We start from the raw sequence: 19,183 nt of genomic DNA, 5'->3' as shown, positions 1-19,183 counted from the left end.
ACGAGGAGCTTACCATCTAGTGCAAGTTCAAGAGGGAGATGAGTGGAAAATGGCATTTAAGACCAGGTTTGGACGTTATGAGTATCAAGTGATGCCTTCTGATCTCTGCAATGCCCCAGCGGCTTGTCAATTTTTTATAAACGAGGTTCTTAGGGAATATCTTGATATATTTGTTATCATATATATTGACGATATTTTGATTTTTTCCTCAGGACTTAGAAAAACATAAGGTTCGACAGGTCTTGAAGAAATTAAGAGAGAATAATCTTTATGCAAAATTGGAGAAGAGTCAGTTCCACACCGATTCAGTTGAACTTTTAGGTTTTGTGATCTCTCCAAGTGGTTTGGAAATGAATCCCAAAAAAGTGCAGGCGGTACAAGATTGGCTAACCCCAACTAAGGTGAAGGAGGTCCAGAGATTTTTGGGGTTTGCAAATTTCTACCGAAAATTTATTGAAGGCTTCTCCAGTTTAGTAGCTCCAATTACTCGTCTTTTGAAAGAAGGAGCTATGTTTATTTGTGAGGCTAAGGCAGAAGAGGCTTTTCAGGTTTTGAAGGAGAGATTTGTCACCAGTCCTGTCTTGATTCATCCAGACACATCAAAACCATTTTTTGTGGAGGCGGATGCATCCAATGTGGCAATGGGAGCAGTACTGTCGCAGAGACAGAATGTGACGGGGCAATTACATCCAGTAGCCTATTTTTCTAAGAGGTTTTCTCCGGCAGAAGAAAATTACACCATTTCAGACCGTGAACTTTTAGCTATTAAAGCTGCATTTGAAGAATGGCAACATTTCCTCAAAGGAGCACGTTACACCCTGACAGTTTTAACTGACCATCGAAATTTACTCTTTTTGAAGATTGCAAGAACTTTGATGCCTCGACAACTCAGGTGGTCATTATTCTTCTCAGATTATGACTTTGTGGTTACTTTCAAGCCGGGGAATCAGAATAGAAAAGCGGACGCCTTGTCACAGCAGTTCCCGGGAAGTGAAGTTAAGTCTGTGAGTTAGCCAATTCTGTTCATCGCTCCTGAATGTTTTGTTCTAGCTGGAATTGAAAAGGAGAGTGAGGTTTTCAAAAAGGTATGAGAATGCATGAATGAGGCACAACTTGAAGAATGGGCTCGTTTGGATCCAGCTTGCAAGGTTAAAAATGGTTTGCCCTATCTTGACAACATGCTTTATTTACCATTTATTGAATTGAGGGAAAACATTTTGAAGGAATGTCACAAATCAGTTTTGTGAGGACATCCTGGGTATCGAAAGACCTTGGAGCTGGTTAGAAGAAGTTTTTGGTGGGATAGGATTCGACAGGACACACTTAATTTTGTTAAGTCTTGCGAAATCTGTGCAAGAGCAAAGAGCCTCGTTGGAGCCATTACCAGTTCCACCACGGCCTTGGTACTCAGTGTCCTTGTATTTCATCACGGATCTTCCGCAAGATAAAGGTTGTACATCAGTGTTGGTTGTGGTGGATTTGCTCACTAAAGAAGCACATTTTATACTGATGGAGGGAGAGGTTACCACTGATTGTCTAGCTCGCAGTTTTTTGCAAGAGGTTGTTAGGCTACATGGAATTCCTAGTCAGGTAATCTCGGACAGGGGGCCTCAATTTATTGCAAAATTTTGGAGGGCCTTTTGTAAGAGGTTGGGATTTGAGGTATGTCTATCATTAGGTTACCATCCCGAAACTATTGGTCAGGTGGAGAGGATAAATCAAGAGTTGGAGAAGTATTTGAGGTGCTATCTTCAGGCAGCTGAAGAGTGGGTAGATTTGATGTGGGTTGCAGAATTTGCATATACCAACTGTAGTAAGGATGCCACGTCTATGTCCCCTTTTTATTTAGGTCAAGCTTTTCATCCTCGTTTTTTAAGTTTTGAGGTAAACAGTGATTAAGGACATCCAGAGGTGGAAGAAAGACTAGAAGTAATGAGAAGAAATTTGGCGAAGGCTAAATGTGTGTTGGTGGAAAGTAAGCAAAAATACAAAAGGTTTGCTGATCTTAAAAGAAAAGCTGGTCCCCAGCATTGTAAGGGAGATTTGGTGTGGTTATCAACCAAGTTTTTTAGAATAAAAGGAAGAAATAAGTTTTGTCCTCTTTTTGTAGGACCGTTTATAGTTGATAAAGTGATAAATCCTGTGGCAGTTCGTCTTAAGTTACCACGACATATGAAAACTCATCCAACTTTTCATGTCAGTTTGTTAAAACAAGTAGTTAAGGGAACTAGGTTAACACCTTCTCCTTCGGCAGTGGTGGTAGAGGGAGATTCTTCAGTGGAATTTTTGGTTAAGAGAATTTTAGATTCTATAAGAGTGAGAGGGAAGTTACAATATCTCATTGATTGGGAAGGTTTTGGACCGGAGGAGCGCACTTGGGAAGAAGCAAGGAATGTGCATGCTCCTCGTTTGATAGAAAAATTTCATAAGAAATTTTCTTTTAAAAGTGGCCCAGGGACTGGGCTTTAGGAGGTGGTACTGTCAGGTTGGCATCACATGGAGTCAGATCTGGTACATACATGGATTTGAAGGGCTTTGTGAGGTTTTGATTGTTTTTTTACCTAGATATAAAAGTTTAGCATTAACCTTAATTGCAGCCTTTGGAAAGTGCCTCAAGCCAAGATGGAAGTGTCCAGCTTACGTTCTGATTGGCTGGCATTTGTTTATTGGAAGGACAGTGAACATCCTAAACTGCCTTTCATCTTCGTTTTCCAGCTGAGAGGACGTATGTAAAGGCTGTTCCTACTTAACTTGAACAGGGGTTTCAAGTTTCAAGCGGTGCAGTGGCTACATCTGAGAATTAAACTGGATTAGTGTCTGGAGTTCATTGGGATGCAGGACAGGAGAAAAAAAAAAGTTTGATTTACGGCAAAGGAGAACCTTTCGAGACTTTTTCAGGAGATAAGTGACTTGTAAAATACTCAACGTTGCTGTAAATATTAATACTGAACTTGTAATTAGTACATTTTTATGAATACTGAAAAGTTTAATTTGATACAAATTTATTCGGATTGAAATGTTCAAGAGCGCAAGCGCATGTTCATTTGGTTACGTGATTCAACTGTGCTAGCGCGTGCACGTTCGTCATACCTACGTATAAACCATAAGGCGTGCGCATTTTCCTTTTTGCTACATGAATCTACAGCGTGAGCGCGTGAACAATATTGGTATGTGAAAACCTCAGCGTGTGTGCGCGATCTACTTGCTACGTGAATTTACAGTGCAAGCGTGTGAAAAATATTGCTATGTGAAAACCTCAGCGCAAGTGCGCAAACTATTTGCTACTTGAATCTACAGCGCAAGCGCGTGAACAATATTGCTACGTGAAAACCTCAGCGCGTGTGCGTGAACTACTTGCTATGTGATTCTACAGCGCGAGCGCATGAACAATAGTGCTACATAAAAACCGCAGCGCGTGTGCGTGAACTGTTTGCTACGTGAATCTATAGTGCGAGCACGTGAGCAACATTGCTACGTGAAATCAACAGTGCGTGTGCGTGAACTTTTGCTACGTGGAACCACAGCACGTGTGCGTGTTCTTTGCTATGTGGATTTTTAGCGCAAGTTTGCGTTCATCTGGCTACATGGATTTACAGCGTGTGTGCGTGTTCTTTGCTACATGGATTTTTAGTGCAAGTTCGCGTTCATCTGGCTACGTGGATTTACAGCGCGTGTGCGTGTTCTTTGCTATGTGGATTTTCAGCGCTTGTTCGAGCTCTTCATATTTACGAGACTATTCAATGCATAAATACTCCTTTCCACTGGATTTCTTTGGAACTTTCCTTGCTCCAAGATTATCTTCTGAAGTCCTATGTCCTAGTTTTTGCTGAGAACAGAATCAACATAGAGACATTGACATTCACTTAATAGAAGGTTAAAGAGTTGCAGGAAAAGTTTGCAAATGCATTCTATGCCCTTTCACTGAGGCAGTATGATCATGAAGATTCAAGTCATCTATTAAGGGAAACTACAAATAAAACTTCTCAAGGCATATTCAAGAGAAGTATCAGGTATGGTCTTCAAAACTATTTAGTTAAGGATATTGTTTCCAAGGTCTGTGACCCAGTGAGTAGTCATGGTGTTTGTATTTGCTTATGTTTCATCTACAGGTTTAGAGCCAGCTTGACAATAAGCTTCCGGCCTTCTGTTTGTTGTTTTATCAATTTCCCCCTTTCCCTTGGAAGTGTGGTAAACTGAGCTGTTTAACAATTCAGAACTCTGAGTGCTACATTTCAGTGGGATTGTCGGGGGTTCAGCAGCTTCCACAGACGCAAGACCAGAATCTCAGCCTGACAAGAGAACAAACATGAACCAATTAACATGATTCATGATGAAGAGGGGGTAGAAGTTCAGACCCAGGAAGGGATAAACAGAGTATTCTCACAGTTCTATGAACAATGGTAATCCAGGAAACAAGAGGCAGAGTTGGAAGATATAACCAACGCCTTAGGGGAGATTAACCTCTCCAGGCTAATGGAAAAGCAGGTTCAAATATTGGATGCACCCCTTACGGTAGAAGAGCTAACGGCCGTTAAAGCTGACCTCCCAACAGGGAAAACCCTGGGACCCGACGGGTTATCCAGGGAATTTTATAAGAAGTATAAAGACACCCTGGCTCCCAGGCTGCTGGAGATGTATGAGGAGGCATATGAGAGAGAACGGCTGCCACAGACCCTATCGGAATTGGTCATAATACCTATACTGAAACCGGGGAAGCTGCCACTTGAGTGCAGCTCCGATAGACCGATCTCCATGATAAACCAGGACTCAAAAATCCTGACAGCAGCCTTAGCGAATCGACTCAAGAGAGTGATACCCACGATGGTGTACCCCGACCAAACGGGATATGTACCAGGGAGGAACACAACATGGAATCTGCGTAGACTTCACCATGTAGTGGATAGCACAAATCAACAAAAGGGGGAATATGCAGTGGCGTCACTTGACGCCATAAAGGCATTTGACTCTGTGAATTGGGACTGGTTCCTGGGGGCACTTGCCCATTTTGATATTGGGGAGGGGTACCTCCGCTGGATAAGACTTCTTTACAAGGGTGAAAACAGGCAGACATATCTCGAAGGGATGGAAAATCGGCTGGAGAACAAAGCAGGGATGCCCACTATCTCCAATGCTATGCATACTGACCCTGGAACCATTTGCAGTCTTCCTCAGGGCAGAGTACAGAGATGCTGGAATAGAGATAGATGGGGTGGTACATCAAATTTCAATATACGCAGATGGCATGCTTCTTTATGTCAGTAACCCAAGGGAAAACCTGCCAGATCTACTGAAAGCCCTAGGGGCAATTGCCAGACTGTCGGGATCACGATCAATAAGGAGAAATCTTCGCTCTTCCCCCTAGTGGACTGGAGGAGGGCTATCCCTCACTAGTTACCAAATCTGTGCCCTTGTCTTTCTTCATTCAATAGTCTTGTAAATATGAAGAGCTCGAACAAGCGCTGAAAATCCATCTAGCAAAGAACATGCACACGCGCTGTAAATCCACGTAGCCAGATGAACGTGAACTCGCGCTAACAATCCACGTAGCTAAGCACACACACACACGCTGTAGTTACGCGTAGCAAAGGTTCAAGCACACGCACTGTTGATTTCACATAGCAATATTGTTCACACGCTCGCGCTGTAGTTTCACGTAGCAAATAGCTCACGCAGACGCGCTGAGGTTTTCGCATACCAATATTGTTCACACGCTCATGCTGTAGATTCACGTAGCAAAAAGGAACACGCGCACGCGTTATAGTTTATACGTAGGTATGATGAACACGCACGCACTAGCACAGTTGAATCACGCAACCAAATGAACACGCGCTCGCGCTCTTGAACATTTCAATCCAAATAAATTTGGATCAAATTAAACTTTTCAGTATTAAAAAAATATTACTAATTACAAGTTCAGTATTAATATTTACAGCAACGTTGAGTATTTTACAAGTCACTTATCTCCTGAAAAAGTCTTGAAAGGTTCTCCTTTGCCGTTAATCGAACTTTTTTTTCTCCTGTCCTGCATACCAATGAACTCGAGACACTAATCCAGTTTCATTCTCAGATGTAGCCGCTCGACCGCTTGAAACTTTGAAACCCCTGATCAAGTTAAGCAGGAGCAGGCTTTACATATGTCCTCTCAGCTGGGCAACGACGTTGAAAGGCAGTTTAGAATATTCACTGTCCTTCCAATAAACAAACGCCAGCCAATCACAACTTAAGCTGGACACTTCCATCTTGGCTTGGGGCACTTTCCAAAGGCTGCAATTAAGGTTAAGGCTAAACTTTTGTATACAGGTAAAAAAACAATCAAAACCTCACCTAAGCCCTTCAAATCCATGTATGTACAACACCTGACTCCATGTATATGTGATGCTAACCTGACATCTCTTGCCTGGTGAGCCATGCCAAGAGCCTGCCAGGTCTGCCCCCTTCCGCGTTTAGCCTCTGTATGTACTTCCCGTAGTCTAGTCTTCCTAGCCTTTCCCAAATGGCGCTACACTGCAGCCACAGCACAGTGAGTTCCCCCTTCCTCTCCTTTCAAGCCTGTTTGTGCCTCTGCCCCTTCTATCTCTCTTTCTGTATCCCCAAACTCCGCCAGAATGCTCCCTCTAAGTCCTCCCGCCTTCCAATTGCTGCTTCTCTAACCACCACCTTAAAGGCTTCCCAGACCGTTCCTGTGCTGTCAACGCTCCCTTCGTTGTGGTCAATGTAATTATCTATCGTCACTCTGATATGTTCTTGAAAGTCCCCATCCGGGTTCCATGTGTTAATATCCCCGCAAAAATATCACCATACAAAAATATCGCCATATTTTTGTGACAATATTAAGGCATGGAACCTGCAAGGCATTTAGTCCCCTGACGTTCCAGGTGCCTATGATGGCTGTTTCTTGGCCCATTTGTTTGCTGAGTTCCGTTCCCAAAGGCCTGCTAGTCATCTTGTATCTTGCATCAATTGTTCTCTTTTCATACACTATTTATTCCCCCCGGTCAGGGCGATTCTGTCCTTTCTCTATCATGTTAATTCTTGCTAGTGCAGATTCACTGCGGGTCTGCCACCCTGCTGTGCTTCTTTGGCTGCCTTTTCTGAGGTGTATCTCTAGCAGCCTCCCTCTTGCACTTCGACCAGGTTGCTTGGTGCTTCCTCCTCCAATTGTGCCTTCTCTCGTCCTACTAAACAACACACTAACGACAACTTCTAAAAAATGCCCATCCGCCCTCCCCCCACTCGAGCCACTCTGCTTTCTTCGTGTCACCCTCCTATCCGTGGGTGCACCCGCTGCAGCAGAATGCCACAAAACTGGAATCACAAGTTCAGTGTTTCTTTGCGGTTTCTTTTAGTGCTTGGCAGTCAACCCCAGGGGCCCCCCGTGACCCCACCCGTCCAACTGCTGGTCTGTGTTCCTTCAGTATAACTTGTTCTTCTTCGTCGCACTGAGTGCCTTACCGGGTTACATGTCTGTTGTGTCTCTCATTCCCTTCCCCTGGCTGTGGGATCCCTTGCTGATCCATCCACTCCTGGGCTTCAGCTGTCATCTCAAAGAATAATGACCTGTCATTGTGTAACACCTTTAACTTGGCAGGGTATAGTAACATGAATCGCACTCCGGCAGCCCGCAGGCGGCCCTTGGTCTGCCAGAATTGCACCCATTGATTTTGCACCAATGCCATGCAGTCTGGGTAATTGGTTATCCTGGCCGCAGCTCTTCTTACCTCCCTGCCCTACCTTGAGAATGTCAAGATCTTCTCCCGATCCTTAAAGTTCATGATCTTCACAATCATAGGTCTTGGGGAACCTCTGGATGTGGTTTCCTTGTCAGAGCTCTGTGCGCTCTCTCTATTGCGAAGCCCTGAGACAGGTTTCCTGCTCCGACTTCCTCGAGCAGTAACTTATCCATGTAATTCGTGGGGTCTCTGCCCTCTTCTCCTTCTGGCAGCCCCACTATGCATACATTGTTGTATCGAGCTCTCCCTTCCACATCTTCCGCTCTGCGTTCCAGAGTGTGAAAGCGGTCCAGTGCCTCCGTCATTTGGGATTAGGTGATCGTGATGTTGCTGTTTTGTTCTGGACCTGTTGTTCCGCCATTGTCACCCTCTCCGCCAGGTTTCTCGTTTCTTTCCGAGGAGCCCCACGTCCACTAGCACTGCATCCAACTTGCCCTCTATCGATGCTTTCTGGGCCGCTATGGCTTCCAGAATGGGCCCCTCGTCTTGCCTGTTCTCTAGCCTACTGGAGTCGGGCGAGCTCCTGCCAGGTTCTGGTGTCTCAGGCTGGGATTCCTCATTCTTCCAGGCAAATGCCTCCATGCTGGTAAGCCTGCCCTTGCCACCCCTCTGTCCGGCATGTCAACACAAGTGGCCTTCGTGCATCTATGTCGGGGCCCCATCTTCCTCACCTGCGTCAGGTGCTGTTGTCAGCAACTGACTGTCTCTCGTTCTGTGCTCAGTGCCCCCTCCTGCTCCCTGGGTGTCACCAGGGGTTCGTGTTAGATTCCACTAGGGGCTGCTGCCTTGCGTTCTGATGTTCTCTGTAGTTGCGCCATCTTCCCTGTGGGGTGCAGAGTTCTCCCTTGGCCTAGTGATATATGCTGGAGGCTGTGCTGTCACAGTTCATACCGGTGTATGTTGCTGGTGATGTGCCCAGCTGCTGCACCTACTTCGTTGCGGGCCATTTCTGGGCCACCTCCGTTTGCGGCAGAACGACACTGTGTTTTGTCACTCGCTATTTCCTTCTTATGTACATGCGCATGTGAGCCTGGGGCCCCTTGTGGTCTGTGCTTGCTTGTAGCAGGTCGGTGGGCTGTGACCTCTCATTGCCAGTCTGTAAAGTTCAGTGACCTCTCCCCCTGTCCTCTTGTATATGCTGCTTCCGCTGTGGTGGCCCCTCAAGCACTCTTCAGCTTTTGTTGGGCGCATGCTCCCTCGGTGGGGCTCCTCTGTCAGTCTTCACCCTCTATGTATCACTGAAGGTGGCGGTGGTGTCACTGTGTCATGCGTGCTGTTGTCTGTGCCAGGCTAAGCACCCACCTACCGCTTAACTCTTATTCTCCTCTGGGCTCTTGCAGTTTACGCTGTCTCTGACCATGTTCTGGATTAGTCAGGGCCCCACTTATTGAACCTGGATCATTGGTGTCTCTCTTATATGCGTGCTTGTCTGCATTCAAGTTCTTCCCGAAGGAGGCGACTTGCCTGGTTGTTGAATGGACTGTGTTCCCCCATGTGCCAGGGGGTGTTCATATGATTCCACCCACTTCATTCGTTTCCATCAGATTAATGCCAGGCTTCTTCGAATCGTATCTCCCCCGGCGCCAGGCTATATTTCTCCCTTCAGTTACGCTCCCTGAGGCATCCTAGATCCCTCCCGGGCCCTGCCGTTTCTTCCCATGCTGACTGCACTTATTGAATGTTAGTGCGGGCCTCGGCCTGCTCATCCGAGCACGGTGCCCAGTGGATCCATGGCAGCCCTTCCGGTTGTTCAGCCCGATGTTTCTACCCCCACCCTTCCTGAAGAGTGATCCTCCCTCTCCAGCTCTGCTTCATCTGCTGTAGATTCCTCTGAGCCATGTGCTGCTCCTGTAGGGGCCCGGCTATTCGCCCTCTCCAGTATTGTTGTAAGAGGATTCAATTCAACACTACAGCTAAGTCAACGCCTAGTCTATAATACTGAATGAAAACCCTTATTGATATATCTTTAGGTCCAGTTCATGCGTTCTGGATGACTACCCCTATATAACACCCCTCTCTTGGAATCCCCCTGACCCCACTGAGCCAAGAAGTAGTTCTGTTTTGCAAGTTTAAAAGGTTTATTTGATAAATTAATATATATATATATATCACACTTTATAATAAATTAATAATTGAATATCACACTTAATCTGATATGATAAAGATTAACAATGGAGAATCTGGCACTAGCACACTTCTTTATGATCACTAATGAGTTGACATGAAATGGATAAGATAGCACACTGGTAAATAGGTACAGAAGTATAATGTGGTAGAGAATGCTTTATAGAGTTCAAATGGATGTAATGTTGAATGAAAATGCAATACAGAAAATACTCAATATGATTTCAACAAACAAGGTAATCACTTTTCTCTGGCAATCCCCTCCCCCCCTTGATGCAATGCAAGGAAATGGAAGGAAGCACACAGTTCTCAGAAATGCAATCAAATGTGATTCAGTTCAATCCCAGCAAGCTTACAGAAAACAGATAGGAGTTTTGAAAACACAGGCCCAAATGCTTTGATATGTGCTAGCAATGGATGAGAAATATGCTGGAAATGCTTTTAATTCCCTTTCAGAGGTTCAGGGTGAGTGGTATCTAGTTAATATTAGTCCAGGCTCACACTAGCAATGATGCAGGGATAGTTAGCAGGTTAAACGAATTTCTGGCAAATGGAAGGCAAAACTGCTGTCTTTTTACACGTGAAGAAATTTGCAAATCGCGGTAAAATTCGTGGATGCGCCGAGCGCTATTACAGGAGACCCACAAGGACTATCTCTATCGTTTTGGGGTCCTATGAAAGCCTAGGATCTCAGCTTCCAAATGAAAGTTACTGCAAGTCTCTAGCCCAAACGGTTACAGAGTTATGACCGATTTAATAGAGGTCGTTTTTGGTTTTGCAAATTTTAAAAGCTCAAAATGACAAGTGACAAATTTTGCAGCTAGAATGACAGGTGACAGATTTGGAGCTATCAGGCAGTTCTACTTAGGTTAAATAGATTGAATTAGATGAATTTAAACTAAAAGCTTGGTTCTACACAGTCCTGCTGGGTACTCACACTATATTCTTGAATTAAATGGGCCTCGTCACGGATCTGGTCAGGGTTTTGGACTGGGCTCGGGTCTCTCTCTGGGCACAGCACTGCTTTCTCTCTGGGTACAGCACTGCTTTCTCTCTCTGGTCTGGTCTCTAGTTTGGCTTTCTGGAGGTTGATGAATTTGAAGTCTGGATCTCTGGATGTTGTATGGTCCGGCAGAGCGCGTTGCAGCAAATGGAATTGAAGGTCTCTACCTAAGTTTCAGTGGTCCATTTATATGTTCTGCAAGTGGGTGGGTGTGTTGGTCATAACTAAACTTGCCCCTCTCACTTGTCATTGGTCCATTTTCCATTCCTCACTTGATTTGGGGAAGGAACTGTGAGTCAGAGGGATGTCATTTTATGGCTTGCAGATAGGACACTCCTCTGTCAGATTGCACACATTCTATATTTGATAATAAAAGACAGTTACACAGTTGCTTGAAATTACATATACATGGTGTGGCTGAATTTAGCCATGTTTCTGTCCAAATCTGCTGTTTCTAAGAGCTTGCATTCAGAAATGGCACATAATTGACTTTTTAACTGATTTTTCAATTTCTGACATTGACCCAACTTTACATACATGTGCGCAGGGAGTATGGACATTAACTGATGAAGTTTCAGATTTTTAACATGCATACATTTAGAGTAATATCCACTTTTCCGCTAAAACCCCCCTGAACATACCACCGGTTCTAAAAACCTCTTAAACTGTGGGCAGAAAAATCACAAGAATTATGGTATCATTTATAAAATTTTCACATGTCCGCTCTATGAATGATCCATCTTTTTCTAAACAATATTCTGGCTACAAAGGGGTGTGGTTTCCTCTCAGCACAAGGTAGAAATACTGGTTTATCCAGTTCTGCCAAGCCAGCTTGCTCTCACAGGCAGTGCCCCTCCCAGCTTCTGCCAAGAGGAAGCTACATTTTACGACTGCTGTAATAAAACCTTTGCCTGAGTCAGAACAGGCTTTGTTCAGAGCTCCTGTAGAGCACAGGTAATTCAATTATCAGATAGATGGCATATCCTTAGTGTTGCCAGCAAAAGGCAGATAGCCTGGGAACACAGTTGTGACTCAAGTTTCACTCCTGATGGGGGTAGCTGTCAAGCAGAATCAAGTTCCTTAAGCCAGACTTTTAGCTAACTGTCATGTTTTTTGTTGCTTTTTAAATTAACTTGCAATTTTACACATGCAGCTAGAATGCTGATTCTAAGTGCAAAACTATGACATTTCAACAGTTACAAAGGCATGTGACACCAAACATAGGTCACTCATTTAATCTAAACATTTTCAATTTTAGTGTCTTTAATCCAGTGCAACCTAAACTGCTGCAATCCACAGCTCAGCCAGTCTTGTTATAAACCTTCAAGTCACTTCAGAATATCACTTTACATTGTATCCACCTCTCAGTAAGTCTTTCTTTGGCCTGCTTTGGGTTCATTCAGTTTTACACAAAAAAGTAAAATCTGGTGTGGTTTTAAAATGCCGGCTTTTGGATAGTGGTGAGTACTGGTACTACACCCATTTTTGAGATATAAGAAATGAATTCCCCACCATTCTAGGTTGCATTTGGCAATCAGCATTGCCATTCCCAATGGTTTCAGACTACTGTGCAAAAATGAATTCCCAACAGTATGGGTTTGCTTTTGGCAATCAGCATTGCCTCTCTGAGCTCACAATATAGGCGAAATGGAATTTTCCTGTGCATTTTCTGGGGAGCTCTGGCCATTATGATGTTTTCAATGCCAGTACTGCACAGTTTTGAGGTAGGGCTCGGATGCATGGGTAAATACATCCCACAAGCCCCCCTTCTTGCGGTGGCCATCTGATCCTTCACTAATGGGACCCGCAAGATCTGGGATGTAGTTCTCATCTTCTTCCGATACATGGCACAGTTCAGCATCTTTTCCTCCATCCGGTCGGATCGATCGGTTCTCCTCGCCGGTCCTGATGGGAGTATTGGGCGGTCCACTGGGCCCATTGGATCTTCGTTCCCGGTCTCCGGATCACCCTCCTTGGCCCGTCTTCAGGTTTTCTTGCTCCTAGGACGACAAAGGAAGAGCGGCAATACCTACTCATAGACGTTTTTCCACCACCGTTGAGATAGTGGGGCAGCATATGCATTTCATCATAACGAAACATTACATTCTTATTTTGATAAAAACAGTATAACTAAGAGACAGTTTCATACAAATCACAATATTTAGAGACTAGATGTGGCATTTTTATGATTGGAACTGAATTAGTCTGAGACAGTACCCGCTAGGATTCCAGAGGATTCCTCCAGTTGGTGCAGAGTGTGCCTGGGATGGCAACACTTCAACTGGTTTATGTGGACCCACTTGTCTTCCCCCGCTGCCAAAGGACCTTTGGGGATGTGGATTTTGTAGGCCACAGGTGAGATCTTGTCGATGATCTCAAAGGGTCCTTTCCATGTAGGCAAAAATTTGCGCTGCTTGGCCTGGTTCCTTTGGAAGTTGTATAGATAGACCCGGTCTCCCACCTGATATTCCTTCCTGGAAGTTTTCAGGTCATAATGGGTCTTCATGCTATCAGCTGATCTTTCTAGATTCCGCTGAGCATAAGCAAAAGCATGTTGGAGGTGTTTCCTTAAATTCTCCACATACTCATGAGTAGTGGAGGCATTTATCAGTGTCTGCTCTTGGGTCCTGTAGAGCAAATGCTGAGGAAGCACCATCTTGCGCCCAGTCATCAACTCAAATGGTGACATTTTGGTTGCAGATGAAGGGGTAGATCTGATAGCCATTAGGACCAGAGGTAATCGGATATCCCAACTTGGCCCAGAATCTGCCACAAACTTCTTTAATATGCTCACAATTGTCCGGTTATATCTCTCTACTGCCCCAGAAGAAGCTGGTCTATAAGCAATATGCAGCTTTCTCTTGACCCCCAGTATCTCCCACATCTTTGTCATTACTTCACTGGTGAAATGGCTACCTCTGTCTGACTCAATCCTTTGAGGTAGACCAAAACGGGAAAAGATGTGGTTAATCATCAAGGCAGCTGCAGTTTCTGCCTTGCAGTTTGGGGCTGGGAGACATTCCACCCACTTGGTAAACAAGCATGTCACAGTCAACATGTACTTATTCCCCCTAGCCGAGCGAATCACAGGGCCTACAAAGTCGATTTGTAAATCTGACCATGGCAGGGTCATCCCTCTCTTTTGTAAAGGCGCCCGGTGTGTGAGGGATATCGGCTGAAATTGTGCACACACAAGACAACCCTTCAAATATTGGTTGAGGTCCTGGCCCATGTGTGGCCAGTATGCAACCTCTCTTAAGATTTCCAATGTTGTGTGAAACCCCCTATGACCGGCGGTGGCCGCGTCATGGGCGTGACTTAACATCAGGCTTCGGAATGAGGTAGGAACCACCCACTGATCGTGGCCAGCTTTGGATTTCCTTACCAGCAAACCGTCTTGGATCCGGAACATTTTTGGACATTTCATCAACACTCTTAGGTCCTCTTTCCCAATGTAATCGGTATCCGTCAGGGGAAAGTTCTCAGGGTCCTCAAGGTGCTGGTAAAATTTACCAATTATTGGATCCCCCTTCTGAGCGGTAATCAAATCAGCATCAGGGGTCTCCTTACTCCATTGTGCAATTGAAAGGTCGTTGTGAGCATTTGTCTGGGACCTAGTGATGGCAGTGACCTGGATTTCCCCCAACAGGGACTCAATCTCAATTAGATCCCCTTGGATGGCTCCGGTTTTGGCCAGCTGATCAGCTAAGTCATTTCCAGTTTTGTCTGGTCCCTCTACTTTGGAATGACCCTTGATCTTTTTCCAGTAGATGGTCATCCCATTCGATGTGACCAGATCATCAATGTTTTGGATCAACTTCCCATGTTTCAAGGGTTTGTTGTTAGCACATAACATGCCTCTGGTTTTCCAATTAACCAGGTGCTCCACGAACCCGTTCCGTACATAATCCGAATCTGTGATTATGACCAGTTCGTGGAGTTGATGCTGGACAGCAGTGAGGATGGCCTGATGCACAGCCATCAATTCTGCCACCTGACTACTTCGAGGACCAATTTTGTATCCAGCGGAGGGTTCTGGGGACTCATTCACCCATGCATTCCCTACGCCAGCCACCAGTTCTTTCTCCCCGTCGTTGTCAACATGGTAAGAGCATCCATCCACATAGACAGTGGGCATTCCCTCACACTTGTCCTCTTCAAAGACTTTGTGGGGGGAATTAAGGTATGCCTCCATGTTGTCCTTTATTTTTAGACTTTCGTCCTCGAGACAGTTTTCTCTGGCACAATCATGCAAGTCAGCCAGACCTTGCGCGAGGGGACTCTTCTTGTTTTGGCCATATCGGACCTCCACAGGAAAGCCTTGCATTGACAGAATCCAGGAAGTAATTCGGGAATTACTCACATTTCCGGCCCGGATTCTGTCACTTTGGAGATATTGCAGAGGCTGGTGTGGAGTCTCCACTATGATGTGTTCCCCCTGGATAAACGGGCGGTAATTCTTCAATGCCCACACCGTTGCCAGGAGCGCCTTCTCACAATCGTTGAATTTTTCCTCCACAGAGGATAAAGTTTTGCTCGCATAAGAGATTACTTTATTGACCTTGTCATGCTTTTGGTATAATACTGCCGTCAAGCACGTATTAGAGAACCCCGTCTCCAGGAAGAACTCCTTGTTTCTGACAGGGTAAGCTAGGCAAGGCGCTTGTGAGAGGCTTCTTTTGAGTTGTCTTACTGCCTCGGCTTGTTCTGGACCCCATTCCCACTTGACCCCCCCCTTCAGGAGATGAATCAGGGGTCTGGTGATCTCTGCGTAGCCCTCAATGAACTTTCTGCTGTAATTAGTCAGTCCAAGGAGGCTCCTTAGTTCTCGCAGAGTTGTGGGGTCTTTCAGTTTCTGAAGTGCTTCCACATTCTTTTCCTGGGGACAGAGACCCTGAGGAGTAATCTCATGCCCCAAGAAATTAACACGGGTTCTACACCACTGTGCTTTCTGAAAGGAAAGTTTTGCTCCGGCGGCCCTCAACTGTGTCAGAACATAACGGATCTCCGCTATATGTTCCTCCACAGATGAACTTTTGATGAGGACATCATCTACATAAGCCAGGTTACCCCTCGCACCCAGGTCGGGCATGGCCTTATGTAGGAAAATATTGAATTCATTGCCGGAGTTGAGGTATCCGAAGGGAGTCCGGGTCCATGTGTACTGCTGGCCCCCAAAGGTAAAAGCCAGCTTGTATTGGTCCTCCCTACTGACAGGCACAGTCCAGTATCCATTGGTCAGGTCTATTGCAGTGAATACCTGTGACCCCTGGATCTGGGCCAGCCCTTGGTCAATGTAGGGCAGAGGCCATCGGGAAGTATGGACCCGTTTGTTGAGCTCCCTGAGGTCGGCGCAGAGTCTCCACTGGCCGTTTGGCTTCAATATTCCCAGCACCGGATTATTGAAGGTGCTGTGGACTGGACGGATTATTCCCCGGGACTCAAGGTTCTTAATTATTTCAGTAAGGGACTCCATTGATGCGAGAGGCAAGCGAAATTGCTTCACAAACACAGGAGTCATGCCAGGGTCCGTGGGGATTGTGGTTGTGTGGATGTCAGTGCGACCACAGTCATATGAGTCTACCGCAAAGAGATCTTGGAAATCCAAGAAAACTTGTTTCAACTTTTGCTTTTGTTCCAGAGTCACACAGGCATCAGCTAGGTTGACTCTCTCTTCCACCATCTGCGTGAAGCCTGGAAAGACTTCTGGTTTGGCTATCTCCGCGGCCTCCTCCAGCTGGGAGGAGAAGTCCCTGGTCAGAGTGCTGATTTGGACCGGAGGCTTCAGGTGGGAAAGGCAGCCCTCATGCACTTGGAAAATCACCTCATCCCTCCTGAAGTCACAAGTCACATCTTCCTTACCATAGGGGCAGGAAGTGTACACCAGGAAGTTCCCCCCATGCCGGGTAAAAATCCTGTCTGGTGTTGTATGATCATCACTGTCACTGTCAAAACAGTCCTTGGGGATTGGTCCTAACAGTTCATTTCTAAGATCAATGGAGAAATGTCGGTCATCAACCGCCATTCCAATAATGGTGCCTGCGGCTAGAGTAATACTCTTTAAGTCGCTGTTATCCACCTCTATTGGAATGGTGTCATGTTCTATGTTGACTAATGGAGTTGGGTTTACCCCCAACCCCGGCTGTTGGAGAGAAGCATTTAGATGTATGTAAGCATCAGGGTTTTTCAACTCTTGTCCCCTTTTAACTTTCACTTCCAGGGAGAATTGTCGGGTCCTTTCTGGGATGGTGACTTCCTCTTTAACCTGAATTTCAACTGCATACGGTAGCAATTGAGCTGACCTAAATGCTTTTTCTGGATCATCAAAGCCCATGGGATTATCCGCTAATCGGGACCAAGCTTTGAAGTTTATTAGGTCCAAACTAATGGCAAAGCGATTGAGAATGTCACTGCCTAAGTAAACGGCGGCAGTGACGTCTCGCACGACCCAACAATTGTGGACTATGCTCTTGTTGCCAATGGAGATTTTGAGCATACACCTGCTTGGCAGGAGATGTTTGGAATTAGGTGCTTCCAGGTCCATCTCCCATTTGTCTATCAGTTTGAAGGTGGGAATGGCTGGATCTTTTGGGAGTTGGCGGAACATGGCTTCGCTGATGAAGCTCTTACCCTTGTTCACACACACTCGAGCGAGAACAGAGTCCTTCCCATCATTTAACTGAACAGGGATGAACAACTGCTCTCCAATTTGCTGAATCTCAGCCAGGCTCTGAGCTGATTTCACATCTTTCTGGACTAGAGGAGTGGGAGTTTCAGATTGTGGATTGGTATAGAATTTCAGGGTGTTTCCTTCCAGTGTGGAATACCACCTTAAACTGGAAGGAAGGTTGATTTTCAGAAATAGAGAGGACCCCCCATCACCAGTCTGTTGTCCTACTGCTATTACTGTCACGTCTGGAATTTGGTTATTCTGGAAGTGAAATTCTACTTGGTCAGATTTTTGTTCAACCATGTGGCAGGTGCCGTTTAAACTAACATGGTTGACACTCTGTTTTAATTTTATTGGTCGGCTAGTCTGGGTCCAGAGGACCTTGTTTACACAATCTATTAGGGGTGACAACCTTCTCAGGAGGTCATTCCCTAGTAAACAAGGGGTGCCCTCTGGGGTCACAACTATGACCGGGTGTTTCAACTTATGTCGCCCAATTTTAATGTCCAAATCTGCCGTCCCCTCGACGGGAATTTCCTTCCCGTCAAAGTTCTGCAGTTGTCCAGGAAGAGAGGTGAGAGGAATTTGGTAATTCTCTCCCCTTCCTGCATTCAGTTCATCAAAGGCCCTTCTGGACACCAGTGCCAAAATTGTACCCTGTCCCTGTACTTGTACCGGGGCATAATATCTTCCCTCCTTCTCCTCAAGGGGGCACAGATAATGTACATTTTTGGACAACTGGTGGGCTAATTTTCTGGTTTTGGACATCGCTAGCGAAGTGATTTGGGCAGAATTCTGTGGAGAGTCTTGGGAATCTGAAAGAAAAAGTTGGCAACTGGAGATCAGAGCCATTGTGGGTTCCCCTGGTTCCGGTTCTGGGCCGCCCCCCCCTTTTTGGAGGCAGTCCCCAGGATGGGTTTGAACCAGGGGATTTTCTTGCTGTTGGTTCTGGGATGAGATGGTGGGCGGCGGTAGCTCAGTCTCCACATCTCCCCAGTCTGGATTTGCATCCCTAGGGACCCATTTTTCTTTGGGAGGAGTTCCCCCCTCTCTGAAGGAGAAGATCCTTTTCCCAGGATCCTCTGAGGATCCCTCTCCCTCAAATTGGAAGATCTGTACCTCCTCCTCAAACTGAGTCTGTTTGGGTCTTTTGTTTCTCCTACCCCCCCTCTGCTCCTTAGGAGGCAGACTTTCAGGGGCAAGAGATTTTGTTTCCGGTTCCTGGGTTTCCATGGGCTGTTTACAAGTGAGGAAGGAAGCTTCCTCCAAGGCTTTACACCCCCCTTCCCCTTGTTCCTCCTCCCTGGGAACCGGTGAGTTATCGGGGTGCTGCCCCCGTCATTGTTCTGGAGCACCAGGTCCAGAGTTGGGTGCGTTCTGCGCCGGCACGCCCATCTGAGGGTTTCTACTGAGCCCTCAGTATGTGACCCAGATCCCGCGCCATGTTTTGAACCTGGCGCTCTAACTGGGAAACCCGCTCAGGCTGATACGGGGCCCTGTTTTCCCCCTTGGGCTGATCCCGGGAAGGGTAGCTGTCCCTCCTCTGGTAATACCCCGGGTTGGGAAGATTTGGGTACCCCTCCACCCTTGGCCTCCCCTCTCCCGGATTCAGTGGTCTGGGCTCAGGGAATTGGGGAAAGAAGGATGGATGATTTT

This window comes from Ambystoma mexicanum, chromosome 5q, assembly GCF_040938575.1.
Source record: "Ambystoma mexicanum isolate Mex_15411 chromosome 5q, UKY_AmexF1_1, whole genome shotgun sequence".
Lineage (NCBI taxonomy): Eukaryota > Metazoa > Chordata > Amphibia > Caudata > Ambystomatidae > Ambystoma > Ambystoma mexicanum.
This window is presented reverse-complemented; position numbering follows the sequence as displayed.